This window comes from Thalassophryne amazonica, chromosome 8 (assembly GCF_902500255.1).
Source record: "Thalassophryne amazonica chromosome 8, fThaAma1.1, whole genome shotgun sequence".
Lineage (NCBI taxonomy): Eukaryota > Metazoa > Chordata > Actinopteri > Batrachoidiformes > Batrachoididae > Thalassophryne > Thalassophryne amazonica.
The window spans coordinates 97528647-97552804 of NC_047110.1; the positions used below are offsets into that span (position 1 = coordinate 97528647).

Consider the following 24158-nt stretch of genomic DNA (forward strand, 5'->3'; position numbering starts at 1 on the left):
TTGGCTCCAAATTTTAATGGTTTCCCCGTTGACTCCATCCCAACCTTCCACCAAGTTTCAGGAAAATTGGTTTAGGGTTTTTTGCATAAATCCTGCTAACATTAAAAAAAAACAGCACTGAAAACATTACGTCCCCAACCCACAAACACACAAATAACACAATTATAACAAATACACAATTACCTAGTTCATTCCATGTTGAGCTATCAAACTCAATAAACATTAAGCACCACCTTTTATTTATTTTTTTTCTCCAGTATTGGTTTACACCATGTTTTAAAATAATTAAACCTTTACTGGCAAGTTCCACCTGAACTATGTCTAAAATAAATAAACACTCGCAAATCAACCTGGACTCTGTGAAGCAGAGTAATGTAATTACGATGCCATTGAGCTTCCAGTCCCACCCATTGCATAAGCCCATCAAAAAAATTGCTGTACTAATTTACAGTAACTGATTACAGAGATGCAGCTCAAAATCTCTACCTGCATATTTCAACAGATGCATTATGAACTTCAAAGTGCTTGGAAAGTGGAACTTTAAAATCCAATCCAACTGTGGCGGGCTTTTACTACTAATAATAATGGTTAAATTAAAACATTGGAATACTTAAAATAATTACCAGAACTTTAAATAAGCACGTGGCGGTGACTCATGTTTAAAGTCAGACATTGGGTGAACTAAACCTTTGTATAATATGACAAGTTCTTGGTGTATTGATTTTGAATGATAGAGATGCCATTAGTGTCAGTACATGTTTTTAAACACAAAGCCATGACCATTTACCAGTGCAGTCAGTTTTTAAACAAATGGACATGTATGTGCACATGTGTTAAGAATAGCGTGTATTCTGTGTGTTAAACTATCACACTATCACGGTCCAGGTCACATTGTAGACCGCAGACTGTACAAACTTTTTTTATGGACTTGTTAAAATGAATCGTCTACCTGAATCAGCTGTCCAGCTTTAAATGCTTACTGACCAAAAATAGTCAGACAACTCAAATGATGCTCAGTTTCAATGGTGCTTATGAAACCAGGAGAATAAGCATTTTTAGAACATACACACACAGTAAAACAAAATCAAGTACATCAGTCTGCAGAACTAATGTGCAGTCTGAATGCTGCTGTCTGCCACGCTTATTCAAAATAAAGCATATTGTTGAGACTGGGGGTTTTGTTGTTTGTATTTTTTTGTTACAAATAATTCTACCATTCATTAGCTGATAAAAAGTGAACATAGTAGTACTGTTCCACGCATTATGGCAATGTGAACTATTCCCAAATAGAAACTGGACTATATTGGAATTCTGCTACAGTGCAAGACTCCCACATGTGCACACAGTCGTAGTCTGGAAGCAGAAGTAAGGTTTATAAATGTTTTAAGTATTTTAAAAAAAGTACACCATAACCTTAGAGTGGATGCAGAGGCCAAGAGGATGTCCACGCTTTACCTGACTGCGAAAGATAGTAGATGGTCGCTTAAGAGAGATAGGGATACCTGTTATCTGCCTGGGTGGTTGCTATCCAGGACCCAAACCAGTGCCTGCTCCCAGACTTGACTTGACTTGACTTGATACCTTAACCTAGAACTTCATTCTAATCCTACCTGGCCTAACATAAAATAATTTGCAAAGTTGATAGACAGTTGAGACAGGCGACACTGGAGGCCCTTCCAGAAATGGTGATCACATTTGGGACACGATTGTGCACAAAACCGTTGCAGCAGGAACACAGCGGGATCATTCACGCCTGCCCAACCACGTGTCCCTCCCGATGTCGGCTCAGCGTTTTCGTGGTTTGCTTATTTGGGCTGATTCACCCTGATTCCATCTTATTCGTACTATGTGTGAAGAGGTCCTTATATTCAGTCACGGAAACGAACCCAGTGGTACTAGCTCTCTCTCTCTCTCTCTCTCTCTCTCCTTGTGTTGTTCAGGCCTGCACACGCGCACACACTTACCTAAAAGCTGAGTCATGTACACAAACAAAAAGCAAAATAAAGTGAGCGAGTTTTAACAACTTAAAACAAATGTTTGAGCACTGATTTCAGACAGTGGAAGTGCCCAAAGCCTGGAAAACAGCAGTCATTGCCCCAGTCTTCAAAAGAATGAATGAGATACACTGAATGAACAAATAATTGGTTCATATACAGTGTTTCACACAGAGGAGAAATTCACGTTATGTCAGCTCTTAAGAAACACACAGGGTGGGTGCAAGTAGAGGAAAATGTTCATCAAACAGCGTGTGCAAGATAAGCAATAATAATACTTGTAACAGTACAAAACATAAGAAATGAGGTAGAGCATGGTAGAGCAAGAAATGAGCATGGCTTCCATTATTAAAGATGTGCTGAAACCCAATTATTGTTAACCTCATTTGACTTTGAAATGACTCCGTCGTGCAAATGTCAAACTTGTAGAGTCACTAACGTCCATGTATTGGGGTCCTTGGACACCTGGGAGCTCAGTGTTATGAGGTCCTGGACAGAGGTGTTTGCTGTTGCTGGTATCTGTGCCGGGACCAGCAGGATGATCCAAGTCTTTCGGGTCCTCATGCTTCCTGACTAAATGTATGCTTGTGAGACCTGTATGCTAACCAGTGATCTAAGGTAACAACTTGATGGCAGTGGTACAAGATCTCTTTAAGGCCCTTTTCCATTACAGAAATGTAGAACTATTCAGCACTACTCGGCTCAGCTCTACTCGTTTTTTTTGTTTTTTTTTTTTGCTTTTCCATTCGGCATAGTACCTGGTGCTTTTTTAGAGGATTATCCCATACTGAGAGAATGACTTGTGTCAAATAAGCGGTTACTTAGAGAGACTTAGATGAGGTGTATTACATGTACTTTGGAGCGATGCGAGAAACAGCATCCCGGTCAGGGGGGTGCATCTACAGGTGCCTCATGTGGTGAACCCCAGAAAATGGGAATGGTCAAGGGGATGCCATTTTAACTGGCTATGGGAGACAAATGGGAATGCTCTGGTTGTGTGCCTGGGTTGTTATCATCCAGGACCCAATGCGTTTCCATGGTGATGCGGCAACACCCAGCACCAGTGCTCCCAAATTTGGTTAATGTTAATCTACTGGGTTTTTATACTGTAGGCTAAATGATCCATCCATTGTCTATACTCTATTTAAGGGTCTTGGGGGGGGGGGACTGGAGCCTATCCCAGCAGTAGGCTAAATAATGCACATGCAAAATATTAAAAAGTTTTGGTAACATTATTGTTTATTTGGCAACAAATAATAATCATGCACATCTTTATCATTCTAATGTGAGGCATCACATATTATTGTTTTATCCTATGGATGACTGTGGGATATACATGTCCTGTTTGCTTGTTTAATGCTTTGTTTTGGTCCAGTTTCGTTTCAGATGGGGGGGTGGACTTTTCTGAGAAATTTCTAATTATGCAGGCAGATTGATTTGGAGTGAAACACCTGTGTCCAGAAGGTGTCGCTGTTGTTCAACCAAAAGTCTTCTTAACCCTTGATTTTACTGCTGCAAGGCTGTTCAAAATCAGCTCAGAGATTCAGTTCAGTCCTGTAACAGGCCTCTCAGTCACCATCAAAGCAACATGCAAAATGGTTGGTTTTTACTGCCTGAAGAAATCAATAACACAATACAGGCACACAGTAAATCTGATGTGCAATACATCTGATATTGTTTTGAACAGACATGGCTCCAAGAATAAAGTGGATAATCTAATAAAGGACAGAAAAGGCTTTTTTTTTTTTCCTCTCTTGATTAAGGTAGGAAGACTGTCCTACTTGACAATCTTCTTCTTCTTCTTCTTCTTCTTCTTCTACTACTTCTTCAGTGTGATAACTTAAGTTACAGGTCTTGTTCTGTGTGGTGACAGTAGGCATCCAGGCAACCCTACACCCCATGTTTGAGGCCATTAAAAGTGTTAGCTGAGTGATGTGGCACTTAATTAAAGTGATTTATTAGGGAATATGTGTTGCCTTGTAATGTTTTTGGACAGCACTCCTGAAACGTGTGACATTGACAATTATATTACGGCTGAGTGGATCCTTGTCATTTGATTGGTGCTTTGTATGTCACATGACATGGATTAATTCATCCCATTTGTGTTGCATTGCATTTAGAGTGCAGTTTGGTTCCATTTAGAGTGTAAATTTAGTTCCATACATTTGGTACCATTGCAGTCTACACAAGTGCACACGCACATGCACGCACGCGTGCACCTCCTCTTGCATGCACACACTTAGTGCACACGCAAGCACACACAAACAAATCCACAGCACTGTCTGGAGGCTGTTGGACTAGTTGGACTTGTTTCTCATGTGATTTTTTTTTGAGGATGTACAGTCCTTTTTTTGGTAATGCACATGCGCACAAGCGCCAACACCAGTTGTGTGTGTGTGTGCACGCAGACGGGGGACAACGCCTCTGCCTATACAGATTTGATTGAGCTAACTGATGCTGATAATTCTTGTAACACACACACACCACACAAAACAAATCTTCTGTGCTGTCTGGAGTCTGGTTAGCAGGAAGAAAAAATGAAAAGCTGGACTAAATTTCTGACGTGATTTTTTTTTCATAGTCTTTTTTGGTAGTACGCGCGGGCACAAGCGCCTACCCTGTTGCCGTGTGTGGCGTGCACAGCGTGCGGGGGACAACGAGCTAACTGACGCTGCTATTCTTGTAACACACACATACACAAACACACACACAACACTCCACTCAGCTGTAAGCTGTCTGGATGCATGAAGAGCTGTTCAAATGAAAGCTGACATGATTTTTGGCTGGACTGAGGAACTACATAAAATCTGTTTTTGTTGTTTTTTTGTTTGTTTGTTTTTCTTTTTTTATGGAACTCCAAAGTCAGTGCACAGCATCACTGGACTACACATCACAATTTGGACTTCAGCAGCAGTGGAACACCAAAATGTAAGTCCCTTTTATGTTGTTTATAAATTAATAAAATATCAAATGACAAGGATCTATTTTAGCCATTATATAAAACAAATAATGAATGGTTTTACATTCTTTCAATGGAACAAATAGTTAATTCCATGAAAGCTGGAACAAACAATTCAATGAGGCAAACTCAAGTTGAATGGTATGTTTCCAGTTTTCACCTCATGAAATATTCATACCATTGAAACTCATAAACATTCATGATTTGTATACTAACAAATCTAACTTACCCTAAAATATTATCAGAAGGTATGTTGTCTGTGACCTGTGGCCTCCTCTGGGAACTACTGTGTTATTATTAATCTGTCATTAACATTGGGATCTCTTCCTAAAAGTTCAAATCTGCAGTGATTAAACCATTACTTAAGAAATCTAATTTGACCCTAGTCTGTTGAAAAATTATAGGCCGATATCAAATCTATCATTTTGTTCTAAAATTCTGGAAAAAGTGACTTCATAGCTCGTGGACTATCTTACCTGAGAATATCTCTTTGAGCCACTGCAGTCTGTTTTTAGAAAGCATGGAGTCAGCTCTCACTAAATTGGTCAGTGAGTCTTCATGGAGCTTGCAATGGATTCAGACACCTCTACGGTTTTGGTGCCGTTAGATCTCAGTGCTGCGTTAATACGGTGGATGATCGTATTCTACTTGATAGGCTGGACAATTATTTGGGGATTACTAGGAATGTCCTTGCATGAGTGACATCTTACCTAACCAGTTCGCTTTCATTGTGTCCTCTACAACAACACTACCTCTAACCTTGTGACATGAAGTTTGGGTTCCACAGGGATCCATCTTAAGCCCCCTGCTTTTATCCATGTATATGGCACCCCTTGCCTCACCTGTCATCATGGAAAGAAAAAATGCAAAATGAAAAAATAAATTAAATGGTTATATTTATCCAGTGGTTTGTACAAGAAAGTTATTTTCCTTTTAACGTCAACAGTTTTAGATTATTTTTTTATTCAAAAATCACTGAATTTTCACATTTGCCATTCAAATACTGAGAAGAGACGTGCGGGCGCACCAGCAGCCAGCTGTGGCCTCACCTTGGATTGCGTAATCACTGGGCTAACTGGTGGAATGCTGTGCAGTGAGACTCTGTCTGACGTCTCTCTGTATGTCACTATTAAAATGGTCAAACCTACTAATTGCCTACAAATGGTCAAGAATGCAGCTGCAAGGCTCCTTACAAGGTCATCTAAGTGGTCTCATGTAACACCCATTCTGTCCTCTTTGCATTGGCTCCCAATTCGGTTCAGACTGCAATTTAAAATATCGGTGATGACTTTTAGAGCTCTGCACGGTCAAATGCCACTTTACATCAGTGAACTCTTGCACCCGTATGTGACAAGCAGGTCTCTGAGGTCCTCAGACCAGAACCTGTTGGTTGTACCAAGATCAAGGCTGAAGACCAAAGGAGACTGTGCATTTGAGGTTGTGCCACCCAAACTGTGGAATGCACTGCCACTACACCTACGTTCTGTGGACTCTGTTGGAACTTTTAAGGAGATGCTCAAGACCTATTGTACAGACTTGCTTTTAACGAGTTTTATGTTATTGCTGTTTTTAGTTTCTGTATTTTTATTTCTTCTTTTTATTTCTTGTTCTTAAATTTCTATACAGCACTGTGTTTTTATCTTGAAAGGTGCTATACAAATAAACTTTACTTACTTACTCAAACACTTTGGCTGTATGAACTTAAATTTCATAGTTTAGCTGATGTTTTCCTGTTTTCTGTTTCTTCACCTTTGAAAGCTTTGTAAAAATCTAACTGTTAGAATGGCTTAAGCAGTGGGTCACCCGTTTGAGTCTGGTCTGCTTGAGGTTTCTTCCTCAATCTCATCTGAGGGAGTTTTCCATTTACCACTGTCGCCTGTGTGCTTGTTCTAGGGGTTGGTAAGGTTTGACCTTGCTTGTGTGAAGCACACTGAGGTAGCTTTGTTGTGATTTGGTGCTATATAAATTAAATAAATTGAAACTGAATTGAATTCAGACCTCTTAGAAATGAATTGTTTCTTTACCTGTTACTTTAAATGGAAAGGTGCTACTGATTGCCCCGACCACTTTCTGAAGGGAGAGGCTCAAAACAAATTTGATTTCAGAATACTTCTGTGACCTCCTTGAGGCCCCTTCACACATAGTATGAATGTGGTTGAATTGCGCATGAAACAGGAATCATATGCAATACGTGTACAATCGGAGCTGCCTCCGACGCCTCGTACACCTGTTGCTACAACTATTTGCGCACACCAGTGGCTGAAAGACAGAGTGTGCTTTGTGAGAGCCCATTTGACCCCTCTTACGGCAGGTGTCGGCTAAATTCCAGGTGACACACACGAACATCTAACACCGCTTGCTTGGCACTTAGAAAATGTGTGGCCATTCGCGCTATTAGCATGAAAACAGTCGGCAGACGATCACTTTCGAGCTGGTGGTGAAATTTGTCTGTGCCCCCACGACTGTGGAGTTGCCAAGTACACATGTGGCGTGCCAGAGTGTCACCTCCTCCCACAAAATGTGTGTGTGTTTCGCATGCTCCCCCCACAGCGACAGGCTGAGAGCGCGCACACTGACAACTGTCCCAGCTGGAAAACAGACCGTGAGTTCATGTGGACAGGCAATCTGAATGTAACGTCTGTCTGACAGGACACATATGTCCTGTGAGTGGTGCACCAAAGGACTATATGTCAAGCCAACAGTGCGACAATAACGCCACTTTCAGTCATGTATAAGCAGAAGTACGCCGTAACAAACGCCGTTTGGTCAGTTATCACGGCAGTTTTTCTCTTTTTAAAAAAAACACGTTCATGTCCTTGTTGATTTCAGGCATTTTTCCACACCTTTTATAGTATAGCGATGGTAGCACAGTGGTAAAGTTTCTGGCTGGCACCAGAGCTTTTGTACATTGTAGGTTCAAATCCCGTGGGTGGGATGTATTTTTTTCACAGCAGCTGCGCGATGTGGTTACACATACTCTTGCTGCTCCCACTGCGTTTCCAATGCAACAGTTTTGTTCACGCCTGCCCATCAGCTTAATGTTTCTGTGGTTCGCTGATATGAGCTGTTCCACCGTGATATGCCCTGATTTGTACTTATTCGTACTATGTGTAAAAGGGCCCTGAGATATGTCACAGAAGTATTTTTAAAAAGAAAGAAGCTGTTTCAGGTATAAATTTTGTTCATAATGTTATAGTTTATGCATGCACAGAACTGTGGGACTTTTTTGGGGATCTTTCTTAGATGTGGGACTGAGCCAGTTGTCTGCCCTGGATGGTTGTCATCCAGGAAACAAGGCTGTCTCATGGTGTCATTGATGCAGCAAAGTGCGGCACCAGCGCATGCTCCCAGGCTTGATTTGACTTTAAGGATGACACCACCATCTTTAGATTTGAATTTTACTTGCTACTTGACTGATGGCATTTGACCTGAAAAGGTTATACCAAAGACATTATATATATTTTTTTTTTAATTTCCTCAAGCTCTGGTCATCTACCAGAGGCCTGGACAGTTTGAGCATTCTGCGCAGTATCTTAGCTGTTTCTAGGACTGCCATCTTCTGTACTGAGACCTCTGATATTGGTGCCTGGAATCTGCTGGAGCCACTTTTCCATTTTAAGGGTTACAGCTCTTAATTCCCTTATTACCACTGGGACCACTTTGGACTTTACCTTGCACATATGCTCCAGTTGTTCCTTCAGGCAGATTTCTTGTGCTCCTTCTTTCTAATGTGCAGTCAGCTGGGATTGTTGATTGGTTAGCAGCTGCTTGTCTGTCTGAAATTTGAACTTGCACAAGACTTCAGCCCTGTCATTCTCAACCACCACAGAACGACAGGGCTAAAGCTCAGCAATTCTGCCACTAGGGTGGTAGAATTGCTGTCTTTGGAACAACAGATCAGGCATTCAAGCCCGGGTCTGGACATACACCCAGTAAGGGTCTCCAGGCTTGACCGCCTCCCCATGTTCCCCTCCCAACATACAGAGAGACATGGATGAGATTTGGATGGATGGATGATGAGATTATTGTCATTGTCATTACAAGTGCAACAACAATGAGATTCACGTCCACACTCACATTTCCACAGACAAACAGCAATTTATCCACAATTATTACTTGTTTACCGTAAATAATGCACACATCGAATTAAGACAACACATATACATTGACATTGTTTTATGTGCACTAAACTTGAAACAGTCTGTTTATTCAAATTGAGGTGATGTGATTGTGTGGTAGCCATGTAACTGGAGTCAGCCGCTGCCACGCTTGGGGGGAACGAGGACCTGCCGCAGCTAAAACCGCGTAGCCCCGAGAGGGGAAAGGGGTTGGCGTGAGTGGTGGCCAGGATTGGGTGTATGATGGGGGACTGGAGGTGAGGTAAAAGGGAAAAGTGGAGCATGCTTCAGTCTTGTTCCATGTGTGAGTCTGTCTGTCCTTGTGTACTGAGTAAGAAAGATAAGGAGGCAGCCAATCTTCCCAAGGCCATAGAGATTCTTCTTGGAGGATAAACAATGGGCATTTTATCCTTGACAGGCTGATAAGACTGTCGTGAGCAGTGAAAACACTTTTCTAGCTTCACATGAACAAACCAAAACCCAATTATGAAAAATTCCCCGGCCTCTGAAATCTTCTCCTGCAAAGCACGCATGTGCTCCGAGATGTTGTCCAATTTGCGTCTGAGTTCAAGGGTTAACGCAGGTCTGAGAATGCATCACCTTGCCCCATTCATTAATTTCATGACGGACAAGTGAGGGGTCGTGGTTTTGGCGGCCAGCCGTTTTGCCAATCTTCTGGTAGGTCAGGGCAGCACATAAGCCAACAAGTACCAGCCCTCCTACCATGAATCCATCCATCCATCCATTTTCTTCCGCTTTATCCGGAGTCGGGTCGCGGGTGCAGCAGCTCAGGCAAAGCCGCCCAGACCTCCCGATCCACACACACCTCCCCCAGCTCCTCCGGGGGAACCCCAAGGCGTTCCCAAGCCAGCCGAGAGATGTAGTCCCTCCAGCGTGTCCTGGGTCTTCCCCGGGGCGTCCTCCCAATGGGCGTCCAGGGGGCATCCGGAAAAGATGCACAAGCCACCTCAGCTGACTCCTTTCAATGTGGAGGAGCAACGGCTCGACTTCAAGCTCCTCCCGAGTGACCGAGCTCCTCACCCTATCTCTAAGGGAGCGCCCAGCCGTCCTGCGGAGGAAACTCATCTCGGCCACTTGTACTCGCGATCTCGTGCTTTCAGTCATGAGCCAAATCTCATGACCATAGGTGAGGATCGGAACGTAGATCGATCGGTAAGGTCGAGAGCTTTGCCACCCTACTCAGCTCTCTCTTCACCACGACAGTCCATACAGCGACCGCATCACTGCAGATGCTGCACCGATCCGTCTATCGATCTCACGCTCCATCCGTCCCTCACTCGTGAACAAGAACCCCGAGATACTTAAACTCCTCCACGTGAGGCAAGGACACTCCACCGACCTGAAGAGGGCAAAGCACCTTTTTCCGTTCGAGAACCATGGCCTCGAATTTGGAGGTGCTGATCTTCATCCCGGACGCTTCACACTCGGGCTGCAAACCGCCTCAGTGCATGCTGAAGGTCCTGATTTGACGAAGCCAAGAGAACCACATCGTCCGCAAACAGCAGAGACGAGATTCTGTGGTTCCCAAACCAGACCCCTCTACACCCTGGCTGCGCCTAGAAATTCTGTCCATAAAAATAATGACAGAACCGGTGACAAAGGGCAGCCCTGGCGGAGGCCATGTACTATGAATCCAAAATATGAATAAATCCTCGACGTTCCTCCACATAGAAAGGCGGAAAGCATGTGACCACCGCCAAGTCTCCCAGGTGTCCAGAACATAGCCCGCAGGGTAAGTTCCATCCCGGCAGGCCCTGATCTTCGTTAAAAAAAAAAATGGTGTCAGTAGTGTTCAGAGACCAGCTGATCAATTCCATGATTAATCCAATGTAGTTTGAAGAATTCACAGCCTGATGAAGTAGGGACTTTGAAGGTTGGAGCAGAGATAGAGGAGAGAGGAGGAGATGTGACCCGCCCTCGTCGGAGTCCAAGCTGACATATAAGTAAAGCCATACTGGCTCGGACTCCACCAAATTAACAACCTCTGCAATCAGTTCTTGGAGAACCAGGACATACTGTCCATACTGAAATGGGTAGGGGTGGTGAACAAGTGTCCATTCACCATGTCATGTGGAGTTCTGTCAGGAAGAACATCTGGCATAAAACTTGTGTTAAATCAACATGCGGATCCATATCAGATCTGCTGTGGTGACCCTGAAGTAGAAGGAGAAGCCAAAAGATGCTTGATTAAAATACACCTCTGTGAAAAGAACTGCTGGTTATACAAAACAGAATGGACAACGGCTGACATACAAATATTTCTATTATATTTCTATTCATAATATTTATATTGATATTCTTTTATATTTAGTTATGTATACCTGGAAGTACAATAGATATATTTGTAACAGTTGGAAACATTAAAATATTCTAATACTTACTGAAGAATCAGTTGTTTAAAAAAAGAAAAGTTTGAGCTCGACAGCTCTGTTGTTATTTCTAACCGCATTTATCAAATGGCGTCTGTAGTTGTCCCCAGAGTTACATTAGTCCACATCTCCTTTGATCACCGGATGTAGTACTATGATCCTAAGTGTAACCAGGTGAAGTGTATACTGAGAAGATGTCCTCCTAGCTCGGCTAGTGGTGAATTCCCCTTTGGCTGACCTGGTAGAGCCTTGGTCTCAAATACAAGCAATCTGGTGTTCGAACCCCACTGTGCACAACAAAAATCTATCATTCGTTCACATATGTGTGGCCTTAAGTGCTCACATACTGGGTCATCTCACACAGGGCACACAGGTTGATGACAGAACCAGTTGGAGATATACAATATTCTTTGAATATGAATAATTAGGAACATCAGATTTAAACAATGAAAATGTAATGTATGAATAATTCTTTGTCAGCTCACATTGTTGGGTGAGTTGAGGTGAGTGGGAGTTTGAACCTACACACAAAAGGATATGTCACGGCAATGATAGTTGCCTAATAATACCACTTACAAATCTTATTTAAAACAGAGAACCGAAGGTAAGTTCACACTTATTTTAAAATGCTGTCTTAAAAATATAGTACTGCCACCATTTAAATGTTGAGTCTCACTGCGACTCAAATTTTCTTTGATTTTAACATTTAAACAAGTTCTTTCTTGCACACACATTCTCATGAATTAACCAAAAGGCCCTTTAATATCCTCAAGCAATAAATCAAAATCTCAAAAGTGGTTTGACATTGATCAGGGTAATCCTGGAAATGGGCTCAGCTGTCACTGCTTAAATTAAACAGGTATTCTCTGTTGTTGTGTGGTATTAATAAAGATCATCATTACGTACACACAGAAGCAGATGGTGCCCAACAACTTGTGAGTCATCTTGCGACGTATGTGTTATTTCATGTGTAGGTGATTTTTATGTACATTATGAGCATTTTTCACACAATATGACTCATGATTGTTTTCCAACTCAGGAAAGTAAGATTTTACCTACTTGTTATATCAGAAAGTTATGTTAACTTTAACAAAGTTGTATCCTGACCTTTACACAGTGTTGCAGATATTGCTGAAAGAGTTGCCTTTGCCACTGACATGTTAACTTTGATAAACTAAGAACGTTTATCAACGTTAGTAAAAAGGACAGATAAATCTGGCTAACAAAAGCCAGAGAATGCTAATGCAATAGTTAGCTTAAGTTAAGGAATCAAAAAGATAGCTAGCTAAAGTTCAATTTCAATTTTCAATTTATTTTCACTTATATAGCGCCAAATCACAACAGAGATGCCTCAAGGCACTTCACACAAGTAAGGTCTAACCTTACCAACCCCCAGAGCAGCAGTGGTAAGGAAAAACTCCCTCTGAGGAAGAAACCTCAAGCAGACCAGACTCAAAGGGGTGACCCTCTGCTTGGGCCATGCTACAGACACAAATTACAGAACAATTCACAAAACAAATATACAGGAAATGCTGTTGGTGCACAGGACAGAAGGGTCTTCAGCACAAATATAACTCCCATCTCTGGATGGAGAGAAAAAACAAGATCAGGCATCAGAAAGACAAGAAATACAGTATAATTTCTCAGCAGTAAACAACAAGAAAAACAGGAAATACTAAGGTGATCGCCGGCCACTAGCCCTAAGCTTCACTAAAAGACCCAGAATTTAGGTAAAGTTGAGCCCATGGCACGCTCTGTTTCTAATAAAATGAATTAAAAGAGTAAAAAGCATAGTAACATACTATGCCAATATGCTAGCCATACAAAAGGGAAAATAGGTGCGTCTTAAGTCTGGACTTGAAAGTCTCCATAGAATTAGCTGTTTTATTGACGCGGGGGAGATCATTCCACAGAACAGGGGCACGATAAGAGAAAGCTCTGTGACCCGCAGACTTCTTATTCACCCTAGGGACACAAAATAGTCCTGCGCCCTGAGAACGCAAAGCCCGGGCCAGTACGTAAGGTTTAATTAGGTCAGCTAGGTAGGGAGGTGCCAGTCCGTAAACAATTTTATAGTAGTAGCAGAACCTTAAAATCTGATCTCACTGGGACAGGACATCCAACTTCAACACTGATGCAAGGCAATCTCTAAGGATTTATGTGCATGAGATTACCAGCAGTTATCGGCATGTATAACTGAGTATCATCAGCATAGCAGTGAAAGGTAAACCCAAAACGCCGCAATATGTCAGACAAAAGCTTTAAATTTATCTCATTAGGGTCAGTACACTTTAATAAACATATATATCAATCAATCAATCAATCAATCAATCAATCAGTTTTTTATATAGCGCCAAATCACAACAAACAGTTGCCCCAAGGCGCTTTATATTGTAAGGCAAGGCCATACAATAATTATGTAAAACCCCAACGGTCAAAACGACCCCCTGTGAGCAAGCCTACACACTGAGAGTGGCAACATATTGATGCCATATTGTTTCCATACTCAGTCCATTACACACTGCATTTACTGTATTTATGCATGGCAACTGCCATCATACCCGTATTATTGTCACCCAGTAGGGTTAATTTACAACTCGAAAACACCTTTGAAAACATATGTACACAATTTGACTTTCAAGTTGGAAAACAGTGCATTTGCTACTTTCTTTTAATTTACTAAGGCTCCTGGCAAAATTTAATTGTACTTCCATTAAAGCTAGGGTAGGTAACTCTGTTCATAAACAGTTTTTGTTATATTGAGTGAAATGGCCGTCTATCCTAACAGTAGTCAATACATTATGTATTCAGAAAAGGGATGAAAAATCAGGCGTCTGTAGCAGCTGTAGGATCGATAAAACTCTGACCAATATAAGCCCCGCGGTCCGCTCTCAAAAAAACCAATCGGATGCCTTCATGTCTAGTTCTTTCTGCTCGCATCACCAGACTCAATGCCCCCCTCTGTCCCTCCCTCCTCCGCGTGTGCACACTCATCTCGTTTCACCGAAGAAGTTTGGTACAATGGTAGAGGGAATACAGCCGAAATTACCACTTCCACCAGATTGTGCCATGTCAGATTAATCATTTTCTCCGCAAATTGGCCGTTGAAAACGGCTGTAATCACTTCTTGAATCACACACGACCACTCCAGCATCAGCCATTCGCACGCATGCATGCGTGTGCCTAACAAGCTGCAGAAAGCATTTTGAGCCATCTATAAAGGTAATTATTTGTGATGTTTACATTATCATGACTTGGTAAAACAGTTGCGTGTTCTTTCCTTCTTCTGTGCAGCTGTTAACGTATGTTTATAACAGATTTAACTTCTTGTTACAATGTTCACGCATGAATGTCATGCTACGTGGTGCTATCTAATCACCAACACGATGTGCTGCCCCTTTCACACTGGGCCTGCTTTGAGTTGCTTCATGTGGCGTCATGACGATGCAGGAATGTCTGCGTTGGGTGCACGCAGCAGGGGGGCAGAGAGGAGGTGAGTACGCAGAGCAGGATCTGCAGACAGAGTCAGCTGCAGCCAGACTGTGCACTCTGATTTCTCTTCTAAATTTATATTTGTTCTTGTGCAGAGCTGCAGGTCTGCGCTCTGATTTCGGTTATAGTTTATCTTTCTTTGAACACGAGCTGCGTGCGAACGAACCATCCGTGAGTAAATGTGGAGATGTCTGGAGTCATACTTGATGTGGACATGTCCTGTCTCTGGCAATCAGCCTGTGAGCAGGACCTATGTCCTTTTTTGTCCTTTATTTAACACAATTATGAGAGAGTTTGAGGGGAGAGTGAGGAAATGCCTGCAGCCAGATAGTTTTTTTTTCTTTTAATTGTTCACATGTGCGCGCGCGAGCGAATCATGCGTGAGTGGACTGGAGATGTCCAGACTTTTTACTGGACATGTCCTGTCTCTGGCAATCAGTCTGTGAGCAGGACTTTTATGGACTTTATTTAAACACAGTTGTGAGAGAATTTAAGAGTGAGTAGCTGCAGCTGCAGCCAGGATAGTCCCACAGTCAGATGCACGTTCAAGTTTGTGGGGACGTGGCTTTGGACGGAGCACTGATGGGGTAGGGGGGAGGGGGGTGGAACCTAGAGGTGGTGCTACTTTCAAATTTTCCTAGCTCTCTTGCTAGCTCTCCAGGACTACCAACTCTAGCTTCAATGGCAAATGCCCAGCGGGTGGAGATATTGCTCTATTTCAAGAATCTTGAGTACAAGTTCCTGTGATTTAAACATGAACTTGCCTGACAGAGATGTGAACTGGATATTGCTTTATTTTCTCCTTTCTGTTATCCACAGGAAATCTATATGTTTTACATCAGTTTTCAGATCAATTTTTGTGTCCATATGCACATCTTTCAAACTTTTAGGAAAGTAAAACTATGTATCTAACAACCTAATGCGGTAAAATATGTGTGGTTACAATGTGGTCAATGCGTGATCCCTCTGGAGTTGGAAACAATGGCCAAAACCCTGGGATACTGAATGACACTTTCAGTATGTAGGCATTCAAGTCTTGATCATCCAGTCCCAGTTTCTAATTCCACCCTCTAAAAACAGGGTCTAAATCCAGGTGGTGATGACCGAGCCACTGAGTTCTTCATCTGAACATTGGGCACTGATCATCATCATCTCAACCTAGTTGCCACGTAAGCATGTCGACGATGGAGGAGACATAAAGCAAGACTTCATCACCCACTTCCATGTGGTTAAAACAAAACCAACTGTAATGCCTCCAGCTGTTGTTACGCAAAAATGCATTGCCATGTCCAGTAAATCACAGTGCCCTCTGATGGTCACAATTGAAAAACTTGCATTTAGAAACCCACAGGTCAGGTGAGGTCAGGTCTGGGAGCATGTACTGGTGCCACACATCGCCACATCCATCACACTCACCACACCATGGAAATGCCTTGAGTCCTGGACAGCAACTATAGTCAACCAATCCATCCCCACCTCTTCAAAAAGTAGCCATCGATCTGTTACAGCCAGGTGAAACATCAGCTTTCCCTTGGCCTTCTCCAGCTGCTAGGGTCCTCATTACTGAGGCATCTGCGTGCTGCGTCATGCACAAAGAAATACCACCTAAGGTTGCTGGTGAGTGTCCAAGTCTCACAGCCATATAGTAAGATAGGATGCACCAGGTTGCTAAAGATTTTATTCTCCTTCCATCTTCCATTAATTTTCTTTAATTGCCTTGCAAAGGTATTGGTATTGCCAAAGACCTCTGCCCAGGGACCTCATGATACTTTGAGTTCTTTCTAGGTGTCTCTTAATCTCAAAGGCTGAGGACACAGATAGATGAATGTCACTGCTGAATGTCTTTACAAGTTCAAAGACAGGAAATCATTGAAAGGCTGGATCTACATCTTGATCAGGACAATCGCAAACCCTGATATTCCCATTCCTCACTCAGCTTCTTAAGTGCTCCAGTTGGGGTATCCATTGAAATCAAGGTCAGAAAACTTTTCCTTGCCTTTCTGCCACCTTTAAAAAAAATCACCACAGACTCACTATTAATTGCTTTGAACACTCACTTGACCAAATTCCATTATGCTTTTGAAAAATGCATGTTTCTTTGTCAAACTTGCAGAAAACAGTCTTTTTGGAAACACTGTCAGTAGACATTGTAACATCATGACGTTGATTACATTTTGTGTACGGCACTGTAGTGTTGTTTGTCAAGGGGACCAAGCACTGCCAGCCTTTACCTCTGTGGACTGTGGAATAGCTAGTGTGCCACCCTGTTGTTCTGATGTCATTCCCCTCCTAGTGTTTCTCATCACAGCTTTGTCCCTCATTGACACCGGAGCCCTGAATTAAAGCCAGACTAATAGCACAGCTGATATCAGTGTCGGTGAGCACACGGCTTACACGGCCATGTTACTGTGCATCAGTGAATCTACAACAGGTGTAGGTGTTGAGGTATGTCAGTGTGCACAGGGTGCATAAATGTATGTTATTCATTTCCCGCTTCAGTATATCCTGCATAAAAGTAGTTTAGAAATTAACCATAATAAAATATGTTCATAATCACCACTCTGTTTTCTACTTCATCTCACATGTGTACCATGTGTACACTATGAGACATGCACGGTAATGTATTCTTGCACATATTCATGTGCTGAAGATGGCAGACTAGCAGAAATGCCTCTGGTTTGTTGTCACGTGGCCCAGGCCTGTCAGCATGTGAACATTTTTATTTGATTAAAATGGTGATACAGCCCTCACTACTGATGACTGTTACCCTCCGACGGATCCTAGGCAGTCCGTGACCGCCTGGGCGCCATAGTCCTTATGCCAATTTTGAGTCCACTTTGTGCTACAGGTGCAAGTTTCCAGGGAGAGAAGGTGTTGTAATCTTGCTCCATAAAACACATCTGGAACTAGACAGTCTTTGTGTCTGATAAACATTAACTGGGTATGCAAAGAATGCTGGGTAAACAGCCACCCAGGGATTCATTTTGTTAATGAGTAGTCTGCTTAGTTACATGAAGTGTCTGTTTTCCTTTAACAGTGAGTCACAACACAGAGCTGCTAAACGGAGTACACCAACATCCTCCCCCATTGCACCGACTCCTCCAATCCTCATAGGCTCAGGAGCATTGTTGTGTAATAATGTACCTATGTAAGAAACGATTATTATGCAAGCGGACATACCTGATTTCATTATGCACAGTATTACAGTACAACTCGATGAGTTCAACTAACTGTGATTAGTTAGTTAGTTAGTGACCTATTACATAGATTAATCACAATATCTGCAAGAAGGGAACCATGTGTGATGTTGTTTTGTTGTTGTTTTTGTTGTTTGTTTTGCTTTTTAACATAGTTCTCTTTCAGGTCCACATACAACCCTGATTCCAATTAAGTTGAGATGTTGTGTAAAATGTAAATAAAAACAGAATACAATGATTTGCAAATCCTCTTCAACCTATATTCAATTGAATACTGTTGTGAAAGTGTAGGAACACGGACCCACAACAGGGGGCGCAAATGAACGGACAATGGAGTAAGTCAAATAACAAAGCTTTACTGTTGTGAAACTCGCACAACAAACACAACAGATAACAATTTCGGGAACAAGCCGAATTCCAATGGTGTCGTGTGGGCAGGCTCGAAGGTAGGAGACGTCTGTCCAAGTCGAACCGGAACCACTCGATTTCCACCGCCACCGAACCCCGGGAATACTGGAGCCGCCAAGTCCCGAACTCCCAGGTGACCACTGCCTCCGCTTGTCGGATCTGGTACTGCTGGCGAGGAACAAAAACAGTCAGAGGTGGGTGCGCTGCACCCAGCAACACAGACGGTGGTAACACCACCTCCCCCTCTCGTCAAGTAAACACTGAAGTGCAGGAGTGTGAGTACTTATCCAACACTGTCTCCTGCTGCTCTTCTCTCTCTCTGTATAAAGGCAAAAAGTATTCAAGGTTGATATAGTCGGCTGGATACGTTACCTCCTCGGTAGAAACGATATCTCGGCAATGAGGTGGAGATGCCGTCCTGCTGATATACCCCTCTGATGATTGCTGTCAGCTGTCTCAGGTGATGGGTGACAGCTGTCGCATCCCCAAAAGGCTCAGCCGTTCATAAGCAAAGATGGGGTGAGGATCACCACTTTGTGAACAACTGCGTGAAAAAAATATTACAACAGTTTAACAACAATATTTATCAATGTTCAATTGCAAGGAATTTAGGGATTCCATAATATAATCAGAAGATTCAGAGAATCTGGAGAACTTTCCACACGTAAGCGGCAAGGCCGAAAACCAACATTGAATGCCTGTGATGTTTGATCCCTCAGGCGGCACTGCATTAAAAACTGACATCATTGTGTAAAGGATCTTACCGCATGGGCTCAGGAACACTTCAGAAAACTGTTGTCAGTTAAAACTACCATGCAAAGTGAAAGCCATACATCAATATCATCCAGAAACGCCACCGCCTCCTCTGGGCAAAAGCTTATTCGGAATGGACAGACGCAGAGTGGAAAAGTGTGCTGTGGTCTGATGAGTCCACATTTCAGATTGTTTTTGGAAATCATGGCCGTTGTGTCCTCTGGACAAAAGAGGAAAAAGACCATCCAGACTGTTACCAAGTCAAAGTTAAAAAGCCAGCATCTGTGATGGTATGGGGGGGTGTTAGTGCCCGTGGCATGGGCAACTTACACATCTGTGATGGCACCATCAATACTGAAAGGTACATCCAGGTTTTGGAGCAACACATGCTGCCATCCAAGCAACGTCTTTTTCAGGGACGTCCCTGCTTATTTCAGTAAAACAATGCCAAGCCACATTCTGCATGTGTTACAACAGCGTGGCTTCGTAGTAAAAGACTGCGGGTACTAGACTGGCCTGCCTGCAGTCCAGACCTGTGGCCCATTGAAAATGTGTGGCGCATTATGAAGCACAAAATATGACAACAGAGACCCCGGACTGTTAAACAACTGAAGTTGTACATCAAGCAATTATGGGAAAGAATTCCACCTACAGAGCTTCAACAATTAGTGTCCTCAGTTCCCAAACGTTTTTTGAGTGTTGTTAGAAGGAAAGGTGATGCAACACTGTGGTAAACATACAACTGTCCCAGCTTTTTGGAAACGTGTTGCAGGCATCCATTTCAAAATGAGAAAATATTTGCACAAAAACAATAAAGTTTATCAGTTTGAACATTAAATATCTTGTCTTTGTGGTGGATTCAATTGAATATAGGTTGAAGAGGATTTGCAAATCATTGTATTCTGCTTTTATTTACATTTTATACAACATCCCAACTTCACTGGAATTGGGGTTGTAGTTTCCAACAGTGCTGAGGCACTTGAATCCTCTTAGCATAGAAGATTTCATCCTGATGGTCCAGAATGTCCCACTGATGGGTTGTACACTACCAATGGCTACCTATTTTGTATGGCCTGTCCAACTATTAACTTACTTATTGAGGAAAGGAACAGCTTGGTCAACAGATAAAGAGAGCATGGATCATGGGGACCGATTTTCTTAGTGAGTTTTATTTCACACCATTTGGTCCTCCAAAAGTCATTGTTTCACTTGCAATTTGTAATAACTTTTCTCAAGCCAAAAAGGATTGCAGCCATTGGCCTAATTCTTTGGAGGCATCGTCAGAGACATCTGAGGATGAGGTCTGCAGTGACAGAGCTACCAGAGATGCCAGGCCATCATCACTCACACTTGCCTGGCTCCATTAGTGGATGTCCTCCATCCTCAGGTTCTCAGGCCTGGCAGGACAGTGTCTGGGGCATTCAGGTCAACACTTAGACTACATATGATAGGGGCTACAGCTTAGATGTAAGCATACACACTCGTTTAGATTCAAGCGATAAACATCCCAGGCTTGAGCAAACACACATGCACATGAATGCATGCATAATCAAGTATCTTGCACCATACCTCAGCAGTCCTACAGTGGCCTCACTATTTAATTCGATCCCCTCTGTTGCAATAACGCCTCTAAAGTAGACAGCTAGATGTAGTTGCCATGGGACAGGTCTAACACCAGCAATGGGAACAAGCAGCCCTTTGATGAAAGACAGATAAGAGGTAAGACATCTGACTGCACCCAGTTAGTTATAAAAACAGCTGACTGTTTTGCTCTGTAAAGTGTGCAGTAGTGTTTTATTAAAAACTAATTTCAGAAAAACAATGTTATATATTTGATAAAACAATCATCATTTTCAACTACATTTTTCATGTTTATTTCTTAATGAGTGAAATATTAGATAGAACTACAAATGCTGTGTGAAGGAGAGTGCTGCTTACTAATGTAACTGAAGCATCAGCTAAAATAAATAGAATAGATTTCTAATGGAACAGATTTGTAGATAACCCTATCTGTCGTTAGGGAATATGAGATGGATGAGAAATAAGGAAAAGTAAAGAACTACTCTGGGCTCCCCCCCCCCCCCCCCCCTTTTTTTTTTATTTAATTTTTTATTTAAAGTTGATTTATTTATTTATTTATTTATTATTTATTTATTTCTGTATTGGCCGACACTAACATATACATAAAGCCTTTTCTTTTTTCTTGTTTTTTTTTTTTTTGTTTGTTTGTTTGTTTGTTTGAGAGCCACCGTAGCTGATGTGATGTGGCTCTGCATGTTAATTTGCACCAAAATGAAGTGTTGATTGATATATATATATATATATATATATATATATATATATATATATATATATATATATATATATATATATATATATATATATATATATATATATATATATATATATGATTCATAGATTTATGCTTGGAGCAGTGGCTGCCACCACCTTGCTTCACTGCTTCACTGTAGGGATGGTGCCTGGTTTCCTCCAACCATGAGGCCTGCATTCATGCCAAAGAGTTCAATCTTTGTCTCATCAGACCAGAGAGTTTTGTTTCTCAGTCTGAGAGTCCTTCAGGTGCCTTTTGACAAATTCCAGGTGGGCTGCCATTTGCCTTTTACTAAGGAGTGGTTTCTTTTGCTCACTCTACCATACAGGCCTGATTGGTGGATTGCTGCAGAGATGGTTGTCCTTCTGGAATGTTCTCCTCTCTCCACCGAGGAATGCTGGAGCTCTGACAGAGTGACCATCGGGTTCTTGGTCACCTCCCTGACTAAGGCCGTTCTCCCCTGATCCCTCAGTTTAGACGGGCAGCCAGTTCTAGGACGAGTCCTGGTGGATCTGAACTTCTTCCATTTACAGATGATGGAGGCCACTGTGCTCATTGAGACCTTCAAAGCAGCAAAAAATGTTTCTGTTCACTTCCCCCAGTTTTGTGCCTTGAGACAATCCTGTCTCAGAGGTCTACAGGCAATTCCTTTGACTTTATGTTTGGTTTGTGCTCTGACATGCACTGTCAACTGTGGGACCTTATATGTAGACCCATGTGTGTCTTTCCAAATCATGTCCAATTAACTGAATTTATGCCAGGTGGACTCCAATTGAACTGTAGAAACATTTCAAGGATGATCAGTGGAAACAGGATGAACCTGAACTCAATTCTGAGCTTCATGAAAAAAGCTGTGAATACTTACGTACATGTGATTTCTTAGTTTTCTTATTTTTAATACATCTGCAAAAAATCTCCAAAAAAAATATTTTTTTACATTGTTATGATGGGGTATCGTGTAGAATTTTGAGGGGAAAATGAATTTCATCCATTTTGGAATAAGGCTGTAACATGAAATGTGGAAAAAGTGAAATCAATCAATCAATCAATCAACTTTTTTCTTATATAGCGCCAAATCACAACAAACAGTTGCCCCAAGGCGCTCCACATTGCAAGGCAAGGCCATACAATAATTATGAAAAACCCCAACGGTCAAAACGACCCCCTATGAGCAAGCACTTGGCCACAGTGGGAAGGAAAAACTCCCTTTTAACAGGAAGAAACCTCCAGCAGAACCAGGCTCAGGGAGGGGCAGTCTTCTGCTGAGACTGGTTGGGGCTGAGGGAAAGAACCAGGAAAAAGAGATCGATCACTAATGATTAAATGCAGAGTGATGCATACGGAGCAAAAAGAGAAAGAAACAGTGCATCATGGGAACCCCCCCACAGTCTACGTCTAAAGCAACATAACCAAGGGATGGTCCAGGGTCACCCGATCCAGCCCTAACTATAAGCCTTAGCGAAAAGGAAAGTTTTAAGCCTAATCTTAAAAGTAGAGAGGGTATCTGTCTCCCTGATCTGAATTGGGAGCTGGTTCCACAGGAGAGGAGCCTGAAAGCTGAAGGCTCTGCCTCCCATTCCACTCCTACAAACCCTAGGAACCACAAGTAAGCCCGCAGTCTGAGAGCGAAGCGCTCTAATGGGGTAATATGGTACCACGAGGTCCCTAAGATAAGATGGGACCTGATTATTCAAAACCTTATAAGTAAGAAGAAGAATTTTAAATTCTATTCTAGCATTAACAGGAAGCCAATGAAGGGAGGCCAACACGGGTGAGATATGCTCTCTCCTGCTAGTCCCCGTCAGTACTCTAGCTGCAGCATTCTGAACCAACTGAAGGCTTTTTAGGGAACTTTTAGGACAACCTGATAATAATGAATTACAATAGTCCAGCCTAGAGGAAATAAATGCATGAATTAGTTTTTCAGCATCACTCTGAGACAAGACCTTTCTGATTTTAGAGATAAATCAGAAAAAGGCAGTCCTACATATTTGTTTAATATGCGCTTTGAATGACATATCCTGATCAAAAATAACTCCAAGATTTCTCACAGTATTACTAGAGATCAGGGAAATGCCATCCAGAGTAACGATCTGGTTAGACACCATGCTTCTAAGATTTGTGGGGCCAAGTACAATAACTTCAGTTTTATCTGAGTTTAAAAGCAGGAAATTAGAGGTCATCCATGTCTTTATGTCTGTAAGACAATCCTGCAGTTTAGCTAATTGGTGTGTATCCTCTGGCTTCATGGATAGATAAAGCTGGGTATCATCTGCGTAACAATGAAAATTTAAGCAATACCGTCTAATAATACTGCCCAAGGGAAGCATGTATAAAGTGAATAAAATTGGTCCTAGCACAGAACCTTGTGGAACTCCATAATTAACTTTAGTCTGTGAAGAAGATTCCCCATTTACATGAACAAACTGTAATCTATTAGACAAATATGATTCAAACCACCGCAGCGCAATGCCTTTAATACCTATGACATGCTCTAATCTCTGTAATAAAATTT

General features: G+C 42.1%; 1 long non-coding RNA gene across 1 annotated transcript; it reads left to right on the forward strand.

Moving 5' to 3' along the window:
* Window positions 1-248: 248 nt before the first annotated feature.
* Window positions 249-9373, forward strand: LOC117516157. Its single transcript, XR_004562316.1, has 3 exons — window positions 249-450; window positions 8718-8723; window positions 9363-9373. It is a non-coding gene; the product is annotated as an uncharacterized LOC117516157 (long non-coding RNA).
* The last annotated feature ends 14785 nt before the right edge of the window (window positions 9374-24158 follow it).